Genomic DNA, 19,748 nt, shown 5'->3' on the forward strand with positions numbered 1-19,748 from the left:
AGGAAGGAAGGAAGGAGAGATATGATGGATGGGTGGAAGGAAGGAAGGAGGGAGGGAAAAGAAGGTGGGAGGGAGGCAGGAAGGAAGGAAGGAGATATATGATGGATGGGTGGAAGGAAGGAAGGAAGGGTGGAAAGGAAGGTGGGAGGGAGGCAGGCAGGAAGGAAGGAGAGATATGATGGATGGGTGGAAGGAAGAAAGGAGGGAGGGAAAGGAAGGTGGGAGAGAGGCAGGGAAGAAGGAAGGAATAACTAGGATGCTGGCAGCAACCGTATCAACCATTAGCATCAGTCAATGGTATTTGTGACACATTTTTAAATGTCCAGTTTACTGAGTTTCACATTTAATGAATAAAAGAGATAATAATAATAACAACAACAACAACAATAACAACAGCAACAACAACCCTCCGTCTTCCACTAAAGAAACGGGGCAGATCTGGGGCAGAAAGAGAAGCAGCCGAAGGTCTGGATCCCATCCGCAGCGCCATTCAGGTAGACTGCCCCGGGACGCGGAGGATCCACTTCCCACCCCCCCACACCCCTGCTCCAGGGTTGCGCGCTGGCCAGGGGAAAGGGAGTGAGGGAAGCGGGGGGAAGAGGACGAAGCGGGATGGGGTGGGGGCTTCGTGGCTGGGGGGAGGAGAAGAGGGGGTGGGGAGGATCCGCAAAGCGCCCCCTCCCAGTCCCGTTTAGAGTCGGGCGTCTCGCACTGCCCCCTCCCCTTCGCTTCTCGCCCCCCTCCCCTCGCCCGCTTGGCCGGCTACCCAGCGGCCATCCGCGTAATGGTGCGTAATTACGCGTGTGCGCCCCAGCTGAGGAAAAGTGCGGCTCGGTTTCCAGGTGGAGGGGAGGCCAGGGCTGTGTGTGTGTGTATGGGGGCGGAGGGGGGGGGATGAGCGGCCTCAAGAGGTGCAACCAGGCGGTCCCTGGCCCCTTCCGCTGCGGAGCATGGGACCCCGGCTGGCTCTCCTGTCTGCCTCCTCTTCCTCCCGCCAAGGTGCGAAGGGTTCCCTTGGGCATGGTTGGGTGAGGGAGGGGGCTTTCCTCCACGCCCCCCCTCCCCACTCTGAGGCCTGCCAGTTGTCAGTTAAAATGAGGTGGTGGGTGTGGGGAGGGGGGTTGGGTACACTTTGGTCCCCGAACCTTTGGGGACCCCCGCCCACCAGACTTAATTTATCCCCCCCCTCCCGCCATTTTGTAGGTCCAAAGGTGCCTGGTTTCCATTCGAAGGCCTCCATTTAAGTGCAGCAAATAGGACAGAAAAATTGAGGTAGGAAGGTTCTTGCTCCTAAACTTAGCCTGACTAGGTGGGCTCAGTGGCTAAGACACTGAGCTTGTCGATCAGAAATTGCTTAACGCATTGTAAGCCGCCCTGAGTCTCCGGAGAAGGGCGGCATATAAATCAAATTTATATAAAAAAAATAAAAAAAAGAAATAAAAAAAAAGAAAGGTCGGCAGTTTGGCGGTTTGAATCCCTAGTACAGGATGGGGGAGCAGGGGGTTGGACTAGATGACCTCCCAAGGTCCCTTCCAACTCTCTTATTGTTACCGTTAGAATTGGGTGATTGGCAGGGACCACAAAGGCCGTCTAGTCTACCCCCCCACCCCAAATTGTGTGCCAGGCAAGCCCGCCGGTTGAAGCCCTACCTTGGGCAAGCGTGCTCTTAACGCTGTCGCTTGTTTGCTTCTCCAAATCTTTCTATCGCTTTTGAAGTGAGTAATTTCCCCCCACAAATTTGGGCTGACAGCTCGAGACCTGCCTCTTTATGGCCGGGCTATAAATTTTTAGCGATACCCTCTCGTACAGAGGGCGATAACTTTTGCCACCGCTGCCATTATTTCAAATTTTGCTCTTAATTTGATTAAACGGGGTGGGGGGGAAGAACGATTAAGTGCTTAAGAAGGGATTAATTAAGGGGCCTGCTCTTTGCAGGCAAGCAGAGAGGGCGATATGCCTTGCCTGTCTTTGAGGGTGTGGGCCTCGAGGGCTTCGGAAAGGTCCCCCCCTTTCAAGAAAACCATCGCCCCAGCTGTTTTGCTGCTGGTCAAAGGCCAGGGGCCATTTACCCAAGTAACTTTGGCTAGCAAAGAGTGAAATGCTGTTTTTTAAAAAAAATCTTGTTCACCACAAAATATACGGGCCGAAAAAAGCCTCAAAAATGGGCCGAAAAAGCCCTGAAAATGGGCTGAAAAAAGTCTCGAAAATGGGCTGAAAAAAGCCTCAAAAACAGGCTGAAAAAAGCCTCGAAAACAGGCCGAAAAAGCCCTGAAAATGGGCTGAAAAAAGCCTCGAAAATGGGCCAAAAAAGCCCTGAAAATGGGCTGAAAAAAGCCTCAAAAACAGGCTGAAAAAAGCCTCAAAAACGGGCCGAAAAAGCCTCGAAAACAGGCCGAAAAAGCTCTAAAAATGGGCTGAAAAAAGCCTCCAAAACGGGCTGAAAAAAGCCTCAAAAACAGGCCAAAAAAACCCCTCAAAAACAGGCCAACAAAAGCCCTGAAAATGGGCCGAAAAAAACCTCCAGAACGGGCCAAACAAGTCTCAAAAACAGGCCGAAAAAACCCCTCAAATACAGGCCAAAAAACCCCTCAAATACAGGCCAAAAAAAGCCTAGAAAATGGGCTGAAAAAAGCCCCGAAAACAGGCCAAAAAAAGGCCAGAAAAATTGGGGCGTGCAGAAACCAAAAAACAGCCGGTGGATGGGCAATATTCAGCAGTATTTGGTCTATAAGACACACAGAGATTTTCACTCCCTTTTGGGAGATAAAAAAGTGCATCTTATAGTCCGAAAAATACAGTATCTAGCTTGGCTAACAGGATACCATTTTGGGAATATTTTTTGTGGGGGGGCGGAAATCTCATTTTCTCAGGTCTATATCTCTCATCTGGATTTGGGCAGTGCTATTTTTGGCTGCATCCGAAATCCAGACAGCTTTTGGTGCTCTTGAGATCGGACGTCAAGTTTCTCCTTGTCTGGGATGTCAACTGATCAATTCTCGGCTAGGGATGTTGGGTGGTGTAGTCCAAAACACGGGGAGAGCTGGCTAGACATAGGCTAAGCAGTCCAAAAACATTGCGAGGATACGTGGCTGGGTTTCCTCGTACAGAAGAGATGTAACACGTAACAGTAACAGTTCGAAGGGACCTTGGAGGTCATCTAGTCCAACCCCCTGCTCACACAGGAGACCTAGACTAGGGATTCGAACCGCTGAACTGCCGACCTTTCTGATCGACAAGCTCAGCGTCTTAGCCACTGAGCCACCTAGCCAGGCCAGGATGCACGTGGGATTTCATAAAGCCCCCCCTAAGATTATTGCTCACGGAAAGACCGAGGGGCCAAAATTATCTTGATTTGAGACTGGCTTTTTAGCCTGATTCTGATCAGGCAGAAAAAACGAGCATGGGCTGGTCACGGACCTCATTGTGCCAACTGGGGATAAAATCGGCTTTTAGGTGACCTTTTTCTTTCCTTATCTCTTTCTGCCAAATTGGGCGGAAAGTCTGCCCTTTGAATGCCAGAGGCTTCCCTAGAGGTTTTGGCGCCGAGGTGTAACCCAACTATTGAGGACTTAAAAGGGTTTGAAAGTGGAGTTTTAAGTCCAGAGTGGCAGGCTCTAGATCTGGAGTTTTCTGTCCTTAAGATCTGTCTGGCTTCTTCTCTTCCCAGGGAGAACACGTTTAACAAAAGAAGTCATATTTTACTGCTGTTTATTTTTCCTTTCCTTTCCTTTCCTTTCCTTTCCTTTCCTTTCCTTTCCTTTCCTTTCCTTTCCTTTCCTTTCCTTTCCTTTCCTTTCCTTTCCTTTCCTTTCCTTTCCTCTCCTCTCCTCTCCTCTCCTCTCCTCTCCTCTCCTCTCCTCTCCTCTCCTCTCCTCTCCTCTCCTTTCTTTTCCCTTCCCTTCCTTTCCCTTTCTTTCTCTTTCTCTCTTTCCCTCCCTCCCTTCCCCTCCTTCTCTTCTTTCTTTTGCTCCTCTTCTTTCCTCCTTCTCCTCTTCCCCTTCCTTCCTTCCTCCCTCCCTCCCTCCCTCTTATCCTCATCCTCATTCTTATCTTCATCCTTCTCATTTTTTGGGTTTTTAAGTTAATGTGGGAAATGTGGGTCGAAATGACTCTTTTGAATGTTTAAGGTTGCAAACCCCTGTAATCCAAGGAGTCATTTCAATGGATGCTTTACGAACTTGCAAATTATGCCTCTCCAGCTCCCGTGCAGAAATTGAATTTCAGTTCAATTCCGCTCAGCAGCCTTCTGGGGCCTCCGGATACGAGTATTTCTGCGCCAAGTCCCTTCCTCGATCCTGCCTGCGTCTGGCGCTGTGCTATGAACAAAACTTATGCGTGGCTCTCCATGCTCTTGGAAGGTGGGTGGTGGGAGATAACTGCAGAGGAGAAATAGCCAGGAATTATTAGTCTAATTACGCTCCCCTTATGCAGTTGACCTCAGCCGGTATGGCAGCGCGTCGATCAAAGCTGCAATCGCCCCAACATTATTGGAGTTTTAATAAGAGTTAATTGGCGAGAGCCACTCCGAGCTGGAGCCTCAGCATGGGGCTCTGCTGTTCCATTGGATGGATGGGAAGAGAGGAGGCTACAGTAATATTGATGTTATTATGGGTAGTTAGCTTCCGGAAGCATTTCTGTACTTCGGTGGCCACGAGAAAATCCACCTTGGGAGGGACTCCCGTTATCTTTCATTTCTTCCGCAAAGTGAGAAAATTAACACGGTTTATTTCAACATCTGCTCATCCCTTTCCTCATTCTGCTTTCTCCTTAAAAAGTGATTCTTGCAGGAATCCGAAACGAGTGGGTAGATTTTGCTGGTAATTGGCGGGTGCTTGGGATTACAGCTCCCATCATCCTCAGAAAACTGAGCGGGATCGTTGTTCCATACAGAGCCTGAGAGATGCCTGCTATGGATGGAATTTCCTTGGATGTGAATTTTTAGGGGAAGGGTGGAGAAGTACTTTCAGCAATTATGGGGAGTTTGGGGGGGTCTTCCCCATTTTTCTGAAATACAGATACCGTGTTTCCCCCAAAATAAGACCCCCGGGTTTTATATTAATTTTTGCTCCAAAAGATGCATTATGGCTTATCTTACAGTTAGGTCTTATTTTGGGGGGAATACAGTACTAAATGCCTCCGTCTGCTGACGATCTTAACTGGGGCTTATTTTTGGGGTAAGGCTTATATTACGAGCATCCTGAAAAAATCAAGCTAGGGTTTATTTTCCGGTTGGGTCTTATTTTCGGGGCAACAGGGTAGTCTTCGACTTACAACCACAGTTAAGTATGATGGCTGTGAAATGAGTCGCGTTCCATTTTATGAGCTTTTTGACATCGTTGTGAAGCAAATCACATGGTCGTTAAGCGAATCTGGCTTCCCCTATTGACGTTGCTTGTCAGGCGTCGGCTGGAAAGATCGAAATGACAATCCCGTGACTCCGGATGCTTCAACCGTCATAAATTTGAATTTGCGATGGGTTTAATTACAGGTTAAATCAGGGTTGCAGGTGGAGTATTTTTAATGCTGTATTTCCCCGAGAATAAGACCAGGTCTTATATTAATTTTTGCTCCAAAAGACGCATTATGACATTTTCCGGTTAGGTCTTATTTTCGGGGTAGGGCTTATATTACGAGCATCCTGAAAAATCATGCTAGGGCTTATTTTCAGGCTGGGTCTTATTTTCGGGGAGACGGGTAGCACCACTTACATTTCTTAAGTGCAAAATTTTTAGAAAAAGGCATTTGAGATGGAGACCGGAGATTACTAGTCAGAGTACCAGCCAAAGACACTCAAATTTGGGGTGGAAAACAGATATTTCTTCTCCAGGGTTATCAAACACCTACATTGACTTTTTCCTTAATTCACTTCTAAGCAAAACTAGGCGATATTTTTTTTTTAAAGAGAGTAGCAGCTTCTTAAATACAGAACGGGGGTCTCGAAACGTGGCCACTTTCAGACTTGTGGACTTCAACTCCCAGAATTCCCCAGCCAGCGGGGGAATTCTGGGAGTTGAAGTCCACAGGTCTGAAAGTCGACAAATTTGGAGAGCCCCTTGGTGGGTTCAATTAGGCACCCATATCTTCTTTTCTTTCTTTGTTTTTTTTCCCTGTAGTTTTTTTTTTAGCCTTCTACACAATCTTTCACCCACATATCTTTCTGCATAAATCACGCCGTTTCCCCAGATATTTCAGATCCTTTATCTTTCTGCTTAATGAGATTAATTATATTAAGAGATTTGTGTCTCCTCGGTGGCATTTTGTAACTTATGGCCAGAGAATGGGAGCCTTTATTTAATTATTTTAAAATCTTCTTGAGTTTAGCTTTAGACGGGAGGGAATTATGAGGATTTACCCACAGGTAGCAAGCGCCTGGGGAGGTATCTAGCTGATGGAGCCTCCTTATCCAGAGGCAGTGTATCTTATTGCAGTTTAGCAGAACATAAAGCTGTGATTCTTTGTTCCGTGTATGGATTTCTCACTGGGGCCAGAATCTCCCATTTTTAGACATCTTTGGGATTTTGAAATATATATATCCAGAGCAAAACCATTGCATAAAAGGCTTGGCATTCACAGATTGATTTCCCCGTGGGGCATACCAGTAGTCCTTGACTTACAACAGTTCGTTTAGGGACCGTTTGAAGTTACAAGGGCACTGAAAAAAAGTGATTAAGGACCGTTTTTCACACTTAACGACCGTTGTAGTAGGATAGCAAACATTAACGGGGAAACCGGATTCGCTAAAGAACCGTGTGACCCACTTAACAGCTGTAGCGATTCTCTTAACAACGGTGGCAAGATAGGTTGTAAAATGGGGCAAGCTTAACAACGGTCTCACTTAGCAACATAAATTTTGGGCTCAATTGTGGTCATTAAGTCAAGGGCTACCTATAACTTTTTTTAAAAAACAAACCCACTAATCTATTTTAATTTGCTGCTCCACCCGTTTTCTCCGCAAAGCAACACGGACATTTTCAAGCAACCCCAAATGTTGGTATTCATGGGGCGTAATTGGGGTTCCCTGTTGATCAGGGGCATTAACATTTGCAAATAAAGGAGCAGAATCCATCTGTGGCCTGCTCCAGCTTAGTGAGTTTCTTCATCAGCTCATCAAATCTGTTGATGCCTTGTGATAAAATTTGTGGGTCGGAAAAGATGGTTCCTGACATGTTTATATGTGTATATGCATACATTTATGTTTATGTATGTATTATGTGTGTATGTGTGTGTATGTAAGTTTATATATATATAAATGTTTATGTTTATGTATGTGTATATATATATATTTGTGAGTGTATCTGTGTATCGGGGTGTGTGTGTGTGTGTGTGTGTGTATTTTCTGAGGTTTTCGCGGGTGTTTGTATGTAGGTCTTTGGTTATTCGGGTTTTCTCCCGCGTAAAATTGGAAGTATCTTGGCGACATTTCAACGAAGTCTCATTCATAATCTTCAGGCTGGTGTTTTCGGCTTCGTGCTTCTAGGAGCAATGTGTGATCGTATATATATAATTATTTTAAAATTTTAAGTTCCGGAGCTCGCAGAAAGTCTGCTTCTTTCTTTACTAATATACCTGGAACTCGTATTTTTAGAATAGTTTGTTTTATGTGTGTGTGTGTGTGTGTGTGTGTGTGTACCGTGTTTTCCCAAAAATAAGACCTACCCCAAAAGTAAGTCCTAGCTTGATTTTTACCCATAGACCCAATATAAGCCCTACCCCCAAAATAAGCCCTAATTAACACCCACTTAAGGAAGAATGCTTTTATGTCTACTAACAACCCTTCTCCTTAATCCCCTCTCCTACTTTCTCACACATGAGAAGGTGGCAGCATTGAAGCTTCCGGCCTTATATGTCTTCCAAAGCTGACACAAACATTCATTTAGTGACCATGGGGAGAAAAAAAGGCCGTAAAACCAGGCATGACTTACTTCGCAACCACTTTGCCTTGGAAATCCTTGTGCCGCTTGTGGTCGTAAACCGAGGACTACCTGAAGTATCATCTGAAATGCACATTTTAAAAGCAAAACCTTTTGGTGTTAAATTATGTCTGTGTTTTTAGTTATCCAAGTGCAACCTTATCGAATTCGGCTTCTGTTAATGCCATTAAATTCTCCTTCCTATATGACTTTCCCCATAAATTGATTAAATTACCTCTCGGGAAGTTGATACGCCGCCTTATCTGATGCTTGTTCTTCCTGCCATCTTGGTCCCTCCCCACTTTCTTCCCTCCCCCCCTCCCATCTCTCCGTAGCTTCTCCTGGCTTCTATTTTATCTGTTCTTAATGGAGCTTCACATTGATCGATCAGTTGTGTTGTGGTCCTGACGTCTTCACCGATACGATCACGGCTGAGTACGCTTAAAATTCAGACCTCGGCGCTGGCCGTCTCTCGGAAGCCGAGTTTGTGGCTTCCAGTAGAACATATCTCTCGGTAGAAATCTCTCTCTGGAAATGTCACGACCCCAAGGAAGGAGCAAAGGCTGACCCAGAAGACTAGAGAATAGAATAATAGAGTAGAATAGGGTAGGGTAGGGTAGGGTAGGGTATAATAGAGAATTAAGAACAGAACAGAATAGAATTCTTTATTGGCCAAGTGTGATTGGACAAACAAGGAATTTGTCTTGGTGCATGCACTCTCGGTGTACATAAAAGAAAAGATAACATTCGTCAAGAATCATAAGGTACAACACTTAATGATAGTCATAGGGAAACAGTCAATATAAATCTTAAGGATACCAGCAACAAAGTTACAGTCGCGCAGTCATAAGTGGGAGGAGTTGAGTAGTGGGAACGATGAGAAGATTAATAGTAGTGCAGACTTAGTAAATAGTTTGACAGTGTTGAGGGAATTATTTGTTTAGCAGAGTGATGATGTTTGGAGGAAAAACTGTTCTTGTGTCTAGTTGTTCTGGTGTGCAGTGCTCTATAGTGTTTAATTTGTAAAGCCACCCGGGGAATATCTACCCTGTTTCCCCGAAAATAAGACCCAACCGGAAAATAAGCCCTAGTGTGATTTTTCAGGATGCTCGTAATATAAACCTTACCCCCAAAATAAGCCCCGGTTAAGATTGCCAACCAGATGGATTCATTTAGTATCGTATTTCCCCCCCAAAATAAGATCTAACCAGAAAATAAGCCCTAATGCGTCTTTTGGTGCAAAAATTAATATAAGACCCGGCCTTGTTTTCGGAGAAACACAGTATATTTTTTGCAAGCAGTTTTGCGGGATTAATGATAACAAATCCATCTAAACCGTTTGTTACCTGTGTAGTAACCACAGATGGAGCATTGCACCCACCTTCCTGGATCTCTCCCCCCTTGCCTGCGCCCCCCCACCCCCATTTTTTTTTCTGTTAAGACCTGGGCAGAAACTCACATTTTTTCCCCCAAACAATCACCTGTAAGGAAAATCCACTGTGGTCGAAGGACCACAGCGCAACAGAGCATCCGAGATTTAATTTTGATTCCTGAATGCAGCGCTCAGGATGTTTTATTCATGATGTCTAAGTTTGGCTCTAACAAATCTCGGTCTATATATAACACGGTTAATCACTGTTGACTCCTCAAGGGGGTTTGGATCCCTGATTAGCCATGCCGAAAGATGTGTATGCGTGTGTGTGTGTGTATATGTGTGTGTTTAAAAACCTCTTTGGAAGCTGCATGATTTAGAATCTTTAGAATAGAATAGAGCTTGGAGGTCTTCTAATCTAGCCCCCTGCTTAAGCAGGTGAACCTATTCCCAGAGTCAGCAACCTGTGGCTCTGGAGCCGCATGTGGCTCTTTCATTCCTCTGCTGCAGCTCCCTGTTGCTGGTCGGCTCCACAATTGATCGGGCTTTCGGTTAGGACAGGTAGAGGAAAAAGGACGCTGTGCTAGGAGGAGACTATAATGGGGGAACCGGACTTCCGGTCGGCTCCAGAATTGAACGGGGGCTTCCGGTTAGGAGTTTTGTGGCTCTTTGAGTGTTTAAGGTTGCCGATCCCTGACCTATACCATCTCAGACAAGTGACTGTCCAGTCTCTTCTTAAAAACCTCCAGTGATGGAGCGCCCACGATTTCCGGTGGCAAGCTGTTCCACTGGTTAATTGTCCGCCCCGTTAGGAAGTTTCTCCTTCATCCATCCCAGGTTGTTTTTTATCAGGTAGTTTCAAGCTGTTCAGGATTGAAGAGACAGAGAAGGTGCCGAGGCTTGTACAACTGAAAGCTGAAAGGTTGATTTTGCAGTTCGGCGGTTCGAATCCCTAGTGTTGTGTAACGGGACGAGCTCCCGTTCCTTGTCCCAGCTTCTGCCAACCTAGCAGTTCGAAAGCACATAAAAAGAATGCAAGTAGCTAAATAGGGACCACCTTTGGTGAGAAGGGAACAGCGTTCCATGCGCCTTTGGCGTTGAGTCATGCTGGCCACATGACCACGGAGACGTCTTCGGACAGCGTTGGCTCTTCAGCTTTGAAACGGAAATGAGCACTGCCCCCTAGAGTCGGGAACGACTAACACATATGTGCGAGGCGAACCTTTATCTTTACAGACAAAATGGGTGCTGTTAAAAATATCTAGTTATGGCAGACTTTTTTTAAAAAGTCCAGCTAATTCTCACCTAACTGGCGTGTTTTGAGGAATTATAGAAATGCACATATTTTTATGGAAGTGAGCGTGACCTTGAGTTACTGAGATGGAAGTGTGGAAAAGCGATGAATAAATAAAATTGGTTGTCTGTTTCTGGCCTTAGTGTGCCTTAAGTCTAAAGGATGTTGCATTAATGATGCTCGCACATAACAACCGTCACAGCACGAGACCAAAACTGGCAACTTGGCGTGTATTTATGAAGGTTTCGCAGTGTTGTCGTTTGTGACTTTTCCAGACGGCTTCTGGCAAGCAGAGTCAATAGGGGGAAAGCTGGATTCGCTTAACGACCGTGTGACTCATTGAATGACCATGGTCCTTTGCCTAACAGCAGCAGTGGTACAATCGAGTGTAGCTCAATTGCGCCGCTTAATGACGGCGGTTGTAAATGGAGGACTGCCTGCATGGATTTGGGGGAACGAGACTCGAATTGCGTCGTTACCTGGCAGCTGCGTTTGTTGCCAGGTAACAACGCAATTTGAATGTCTCGTTTCCCAAACCCATACAAATCGTCCTCGATTTACGACCTTGTCTTCTTCTCCTCTTCCTTGCTCCGAGGCTCCGTTCCACCTTATCTGGTGCTTGGATCTTATTAGCTGTGTTTACATGGCTGGGATGTCGACCGATTAATTTTTAATAGCTCGGCTTATTGCATGTTTGAATGGTTTATTGAGTAATTCCCGCATTTTAAGATTAATTCCCCCTTGAGTTTGGAAGGGCTGGCAGGCACCTCATTAATCAGACTTTCCCGGCACCCGGAGGGGAGGGATCAATCCATTGCCCCTGTCAGGCGAAGGTGTGTTTAAAAACCTCAGGTACAACCAGGTGAAGGAGTAATTAAACCCTGGTGGCAACCACACACTTTGGAGATGGTGTGGCCATCATAGGCTGCCTTTCTCCATGCTCCAGGTGTGAATTTGGGGGGGATCTATAAGGTACCCGGGTTCTAGAGGAGGGGCAAAAGAGTTTCACGCAGATAGCTGATCAGTCATATTTCCACTGATCGGAGCAGTTTCCCTTGGATGGTGGTGGTTGGGTGCAGGATGTTTGAATATCAGATGTAGGGTTGGATGCAACACCGTCAACCAGTGGTGAAATCCTGCCGGTTATGTCTGGCTTGCGCGAGCCGGTAGCGCAGGGTTCGGTGAACTGGTAGCGGCGGCAGTGCAAGACTCCGCCCACCAGCCCGGACGTCGTTACTTCTTGGTTTTTAACCCTTTGTGCATGCGCAGAGGGTCAAAAATCGGATGTTACAATGGCGCATGCGCGAGCGGGACGAGCGTCCGTGTGCAGTGCACACACTTGCGAACCGGTAGATTTCACCCCTGCCGTCAACCACCCAACAATCTCTTTTTATGGCTCCTTAAATCCCCATTTTTGACACCCTGAAAAGAGTTGCCTTTAATTTTGGCTGCAAAATAGGCTGGCCCTTTCCTTAGCAGAGGAGAAATTTTTCCTGTTTCGCAGAAGTTTATTAACTCATCGTGATGGGCCCAGGTGGGTGTCCAGAAGTACCTCTGTTTTCTCGCTTATTAAAAATACAGCGCTTAACCTTTAGCGTCTAAGTGTCGTCTTGAGATAATCTCGTCTATAATTAAGAGCTTGTATTTCGGAGCTTCAAATTGCTTCGCCGTGTCACGCCTATTTTTGCTCTTGACTTCCCAATTTAATTTCCACTTATGCCGGCGTTTCCTCGGCAGCGAGGGTCTGCGCCAGGTATCATATTTATTATTATTATTATTATCTTTTTTCCCCCCTCCTCCTGCTGCCGAGATCTACCGGTGGGAGGGGGGAAAAAATTGTGAATTTCTTCCTCCTTTGCTCTGTAAGGATTTGTCGTATCCAAATCTGTGAACAAGATTTTCTATAATGAAGCCGGCGTTGATTTAAATCGCTGGGGTGTCTCGCTTGCTCCCGGTTGGCAACTGAGAGAAGATTGCTGTGCTATCTGATTTTATTTAATTGGAAATAAATAAAACGGAGGGATTTCCTGGAGGGCAGGCAGAGAAGGTGGACTTCTCTGTTAGATGTCCACACTCCAGATTTCGTGAGGAGAGGTCCCCATGGTGCTAAGTCCAGGAAAATATATTTTCTGAGAATTTTCTCTGCAGGAGAATCAGTGCTGAACTTACCCACTCTAAACTCTGATTCATCACGTTCTTTAACTAAGGTGAAGCTGATCTTTTGAGGGAAAACTGACAGGAAAACGTTTAGTGTCTTCCCTGACAAAGAGATAATCCTCGGCTTCTGGCCACGATTGGTCCTAAAATTTCCATGTCTAAGCAAGAGAATTTTGCCCCATCTTATGACCTTTCTTACCACAGTTGTTAAGAGTTGTTAGTGACACGTATCAGAGGTGGGATTCAGCCAGTTCGGACCAGTTCGGGCGAATTGGATGTTAATTTTACGTCCGGTTCGGTGAACTGGTAGTTCCGACGACTGGCTGGCCCCGCCCCACCCCTCCCAGGAGTCCCCACGTGGCCTGTTTTGGATCCCAGGTATGCGCAGGGACGCTTGGGGAGGCAGAAAATGGGCCCTCCACAGCCCATTTTTGCTCCCGGGGGCGGGGTGCAAGAAGCCGAGTGCTGCCTGTCACACCCTCTGGCCACACCCACCATGGCCACGCCCACCCAGCCGGTCATTAGGGCAGAAAACCGGTTGTTAATTTATTTGAATCCCACCACTGGACACGTTGTTAAATGAATCTGGCTCCCCCTCATTGACTTTGCTTTCCAGAAGGTAGCAACGGGGGATGACGTGACCCCAGGATACTGCAACCGTCATAAGTCCGCTGCCAAGAGCCCGAGTTTTGATCATGTGACCACGGGGAAATGCTGGAACGGTCATAAGTGTGACAATTGGTTATAAGTCACTTTGTCAGGCCTGGAAGCCATCTTTGGGGTTAGGCCTGACTCCCAAGATGGCTTCCAGGCCTGACACAACTTTTTCTGACTGCCGTTGTAATTTGGAACGGTCACTAAACGGATGGTTGTCAGTCGACGTATTCAACAACTCATTTAGTGACCGTTTGAAGTTACGACGGCACTGGAAAAAAAGTGAATTATGACCCTTTTTCACGCTTGGGACCGTTGCAGCATTCCCCGCGGTGACGTGAGTTACATTCAGATGCTTTGACAATTGACCCACATTTACGACGGTTGCAGTGACCCCCGCGGTCACTGTGATCTTCATTTGCGACCTTCTGACAAGCAAAGTCAGTAGGGAAGCCAGATTCACTTAACAACCATGTTACTAAAGCAGTATGTAAGTCTGCTATACCTTCCTTCCTTCCTTCCTTCCTTCCTTCCTTCCTTCCTTCCTTCCTTCCTTCCTTCCTTCCCTCCCTCCCTCCCTCACTCACTCACTCACTCACTCCTAGTGGTTAGAATGCAGTATTGCAGGCTGACTCTGCCCACTGCCAGGAGTTCGATCCTGACTGACCGGCTCAAGGTTGACTCAGCCTTCCATCCTTCCGAGGTCGTTAAAATGAGGACCCAGATTGTTGGGGGGGCAAGAGGCTGACTCTGTAAACCACTTAGAGGGGGCTGTGAAGCACTGTGAAGCGGTATATAAGTCTAAGGGCTATTGTTATTTTTCCTTCCTTCCTTCCTTCCTTCCTTCCTTCCTTCCTTCCTTCCTTCCCTCCCTCCCTCACTCACTCACTCACTCACTCCCAGTGGTTAGAATGCAGTATTGCAGGCTGACTCTGCCCACTGCCAGGAGTTCGATCCTGACTGACCGGCTCAAAGTTGACTCAGCCTTCCATCCTTCCGAGGTCGTTAAAATGAGGACCCAGATTGTTGGGGAGCAAGAGGCTGACTCTGTAAACCACTTAGAGGGGGCTGTGAAGCACTGTGAAGCGGTATATAAGTCTAAGGGCTATTGTTATTTTTCCTTCCTTCCTTCCTTCCTTCCTTCCTTCCTTCCTTCCTTCCTTCCTTCCTTCCTTCCCTCCCTCCCTCACTCACTCACTCACTCACTCCTAGTGGTTAGAATGCAGTATTGCAGGCTGACTCTGCCCACTGCCAGGAGTTCGATCCTGACTGACCGGCTCAAGGTTGACTCAGCCTTCCATCCTTCCGAGGTCGTTAAAATGAGGACCCAGATTGTTGGGGGGGCAAGAGGCTGACTCTGTAAACCACTTAGAGGGGGCTGTGAAGCACTGTGAAGCGGTATATAAGTCTAAGGGCTATTGTTATTTTTCCTTCCTTCCTTCCTTCCTTCCTTCCTTCCTTCCTTCCTTCCTTCCTTCCTTCCCTCCCTCACTCACTCACTCACTCACTCACTCCCAGTGGTTAGAATGCAGTATTGCAGGCTGACTCTGCCCACTGCCAGGAGTTCGATCCTGACTGACCGGCTCAAAGTTGACTCAGCCTTCCATCCTTCCGAGGTCGTTAAAATGAGGACCCAGATTGTTGGGGGACAATAGGCTGACTCTGTAAACCACTTAGAGGGGGCTGTGAAGCACTGTGAAGCGGTATATAAGTCTAAGGGCTATTGTTATTTTTCCTTCCTTCCTTCCTTCCTTCCTTCCTTCCTTCCTTCCCTCCCTCCCTCCCTCCCTCACTCACTCACTCACTCACTCCTAGTGGTTAGAATGCAGTATTGCAGGCTGACTCTGCCCACTGCCAGGAGTTCGATCCTGACTGACCGGCTCAAGGTTGACTCAGCCTTCCATCCTTCCGAGGTCGTTAAAATGAGGACCCAGATTGTTGGGGAGCAAGAGGCTGACTCTGTAAACCACTTAGAGGGGGCTGTGAAGCACTGTGAAGCGGTATATAAGTCTAAGGGCTATTGTTATTTTTCCTTCCTTCCTTCCTTCCTTCCTTCCTTCCTTCCTTCCTTCCTTCCCTCCCTCACTCACTCACTCACTCACTCACTCACTCCTAGTGGTTAGAATGCAGTATTGCAGGCTGACTCTGCCCACTGCCAGGAGTTCGATCCTGACTGACCGGCTCAAGGTTGACTCAGCCTTCCATCCTTCCGAGGTCGTTAAAATGAGGACCCAGATTGTTGGGGGGGCAAGAGGCTGACTCTGTAAACCACTTAGAGGGGGCTGTGAAGCACTGTGAAGCGGTATATAAGTCTAAGGGCTATTGCTATTCACTTAACAAATGTGGCACAATAAGTTGTAAAATGGGACATTCAACACATGCCTCACTTAGCAACGTATGTTCTGGGCTCAATTGCGGTTGTAATTCGAGGACTACCTGCATTTTAGAGTCTTTGCAGAAAGATACTAAGATGCTGTTCTTTCTAGAGGACCAGTCAGTAAGTGGCCTGCGGTGTTGCCTGGTTGAACTTAATTAATTTTTATCCCTTTTTTTTGTAGTCTGGAATCTCCAATGAAATCTCCTCGCCGAAGCCATGTTGTTTTAAGCTGGTCCTTGAGAGTGGGGGGGAGAGAGATTCTTTTCTTTGTATCTCCGGAGAATGCATGCACTAGGTAAGCTTCCGTAGTAAGGTCATAAATTAAAAGGACTACATTTATTCATTCCTGTGCATGTTTTTTTTCCTTCCTAATTTAAAGAAGACTTCATTTAAAAAGCAATCTCTTTTTTTTTTTAGTGAGAGGCATTAAAACCCTGCTCCAGCCAGATTCATGAATCTTTTCATGTGCTCCTGCGAAAGGGGGTTGATTTATTTCCTTCTCTGTCTCCGAATCCGGCGCTTGGGAGATGGGTCCTACAGATTTGAATTCCCCACGTTGCCTGGGGATTATGGGAGCTGGAATATACTTGAAAGGACCCACTTATGGTCGCAGTTCGAGGACTGACCGTGTCTGTTGGGTTACATGAAATTCCCTGTGGACAAAAGTTTCCTTGACCATTTCAAAACATTCTTGATTGGTTGACTCAGCCTTCCGTCCTTCCGAGGTCGGTAAAATGAGGACCCAGATTGTTGGGGGCAATATGGTGATTCTGTAAACCGCTTAGAGGGCTGTGAACCACTGTGAAGTGGTATATAAATCTAACTACTATTCTTTCCTTCCTCCCTCCCTCCCTCCCTTCCTTCCTTCCTTCTTATCGGACATGAAGAAAGACGCCCTCAAAATAGCAAGCTAGCAACCCTATTGTGCAACCAAGATTTCTTTCTTTCTTTCTTTTATTAAATTAATTTATAAAATATATAGAATAACAGAGTTGGAAGGGACCTTGGAGGTCTTCTAGTCCAACCCCCTGCTTAGGCAGGAAACGCTACACTACTTCAGACAAATGATTGTCCAATATCTTCTTAAAAACTTCCAGTTTTGGAGCATTTACAACTTCTGGAGGCAAGTTGTTCCACTGATTAATTTTTATTCCGTTTAAATGAATGAAATTTATTTATTTGGATAGCAGAATGTGGCTTCCTTGTCTCTTCCAGCCAGGGCTATTTGCCTTTGCTCCTTTGCAAAACTTTCACTATGCTCAGAGGCATTCCTTTCAGAGCCATGGATGGGTGGGAGGAACCAATCTTGCATTACACCTCTTTGCTCTGTGAAATTCATAAATGCACTTAAAGACAAACTACTCCCTACAAAAAAGAATTTAATTACCTTGTTATGCGAGACTAACTGGCCACCAAAGGTTTGGTTTTCTGGGCTCGGGTTTTTCTTTTCAGCAAAAATTAAATTAATTAATAAGTGCCAAAAAAGGAGAAGAGTGATGACCCACCATTAAAATTAATTATGTTTCCTTGCATTTAATTACATTGTTCTTTAAATAGGATGGAGAAACGGCTTGGCTTTTCAGCCATATAAGGAGGAAACAAGCTGCACGCTTTGGGGGCATCAAATCCATCGGAAACAACGCTGGGCAAGGAAGGTGGGCATGAATCAAGGTATTTTATGTCCCTTTAGATCTGCCTTATGCACTCTGATGGAGATAGAGGCCTGTTCTGACCCAGCCCCCCAAACACGGCAGACGTGAACTCAAAAGATTCCTTTATGAGGAGCGCCAGCAGCCTTGGCAAAAAGTTTCTCTTGCAGGCTAACAAGTCTGTCCAGAAGGGAGATGAATAGTTGTCTGCCACATCTATTCATCTTTGGTCCCTGCCTTTTGTCCCCAGAGCTAGAGTGGAGGCTTCACTAGCAGCGGTGCTCTTCCGGCCCAGGGATCGGCCCATAGATTTCCAGTGCTCTCCTCTCCTCTGCCTTCTGTGCATCCGTGCGTCAGGCACTGGACCCAGCTGTTCCTCCTCTTCCTCATCAGCCACCTCCAGACCTGGGGGCTGTTGACTCTCCATCTGAGGGCTGATGGATGGCCCAGGCTCCGCCTCTGTCTCCCTCTCTGACAGCTCCATTCCCTCTTCCCCCTCGGAGCTCCCAGGTTGCCTTGATGCTGATCCTGACTCCCACACCTCCTCCTCCTCCTCTGATTTGTCTGCTGGAGGGGCCCCGGTTGACAGGCCACAACATTGCCCCTTAGAAATGTATTCATATGACCGGCTTGGAAATCAGCCCCCAAATATCTCTCATCGGGTATTTTAGACCAGATTCTGTGGCTTGCATTTTGTCCTTCCATGTCAGAATTTTGACATCTCACTACAAATGGGCTGGATGAAGGCCAACCTATGCCCTAAACACAGCCTGGCGCAGCGATGCCCTTCAGTCCTCGCTTAACTGACAAAACCCCCAAGTGCAGAAGGTGAAATGAGAGATTAAAAATTAAATCTTTCTTCCAGGCGGTGCCTCAGGGCGGTCCCCCATAACTATGTTAGAGACAAAGTTTGTGAAAATGTTTTTATTTATTTAACGTAAAACAGCGGTAAGCCTGCTTAAGCACATTATTTACCAATTAGGGCAACACCACGCAGAATGTCAACAAGCAAAATCGTTATAAGGGAAACCATGCAAATAGAAAACGTGCTATAAAGTAAAGTTGATTAGGGAAATGAAAGGGTTACGGGTATGATAAGTAGGGGAGAAATCTCCAGTGCCACTTGATGCCCTCAACCTTAATGGTTAACCCATGATGGGCAGGGAATGACCTTTGTTTCTCTTTCTCACAACCCCATCATTCAATGGGAGAAGGTATGTCAGTTGTCCTGAATACCCAAAAGTCTTGAAACCCAGGTCAGAAGCACATTCACATGTGCCTCAGAACAAACCTACTTTCCCTTCATTAAGGGAAAAAGCATCCCATCCATCTCATAATGACTCAAATAGTCCCTAATGCTAGTTTTGGCTTTTCCAAGGGCGGTTGGGGTGGTGTAGTAGTGGTCTCTTGAGTTTCGGTGGTTGGAGAACCATGGTTTGTTTAATGGCAGGGGCTGTGGAGGAACTCTTGAGAAGATCTGTAGGACCACACACAGGTGTTTGGGTAAGCCTGGAGGTCTTGCGTTCCAAGATCTGTTTCCAGAAGAACGCCCAAGTCCAAGAAATGACAAATTTGTGGCGTTCTACCCAGTGGTGGGATTCACCGGTTGTAACAACCAGTTCGCTTCGCGTGCCCTCCAGAGGCCGGAAATGGGCCCATTTCTGGACTTCCGGTACTTTCGTTAGGCCCGGTTTTCGTCCTCCCCAGGCTCCAGAGGCTTCCTGGAGCCTCAAGGAGGGCGAAAATGGCCTCTCCCGGGCACCGGAGGCCCTCTGGAGGCTGGAAACAGGCCTATTTCCAGTAGGCCTGTTTACCGTCCTCCCCAGGCTCCAGAGGCTTCCTGGAGCCTTAAGGAGGGTGAAAACAGCCTTCCTCAGGCTGGAAACAGGCCCATTTCTGGACTTCCAGTACTTCTGGTAGGCCCGTTTTTCGCCCTCCCAGAGCCTCCGCGCATGCCCTGCACTTACCTGGCATCCAAAACAGGCACGTGGAGACTCCTGGGAGGGGTGGGCGGGGTCAGCAAGTCCTTGGAACAACTGGTTCGGCGAACCAAATTAAAATTAACACCCGGTTTGCCCAAACTGTTGCGAACCGGCTGAATCCCACCCCTGTTTCCACTGTGTCTCCTACTCTATCCTGCAAAATAGAGAAGGGAGCGGTCTCACCATGAGCTCCTGGGATGCACGTCAAGTGATGGCCGATGTTAGAGGAAGGCACCTCTCCACCCTTTTCTCTATAGAGCACAATCCAAGAAACCAAGGTTGACACGAAACGTCCCTCAAGGATTTTGGATGATTAAAAATTAGGAGGACCTCTCTGAGATTTAGAGAGTCTT

General features: G+C 46.8%; 1 long non-coding RNA gene across 1 annotated transcript; it reads left to right on the plus strand.

The window, feature by feature from the left end:
* The first annotated feature begins 216 nt into the window (after nucleotides 1-216).
* On the plus strand, nucleotides 217-17,444 carry LOC148111883 (uncharacterized). Its single transcript, XR_015729959.1, has 3 exons — nucleotides 217-494; nucleotides 15,946-16,059; nucleotides 17,322-17,444. It is a non-coding gene; the product is annotated as an uncharacterized LOC148111883 (long non-coding RNA).
* The last annotated feature ends 2,304 nt before the right edge of the window (nucleotides 17,445-19,748 follow it).

The sequence above is a fragment of the Pantherophis guttatus genome, chromosome 15 (assembly GCF_059756535.1).
Source record: "Pantherophis guttatus breed Tessera chromosome 15, ASM5975653v1, whole genome shotgun sequence".
Classification (NCBI taxonomy): Eukaryota; Metazoa; Chordata; class Lepidosauria; order Squamata; family Colubridae; genus Pantherophis; species Pantherophis guttatus.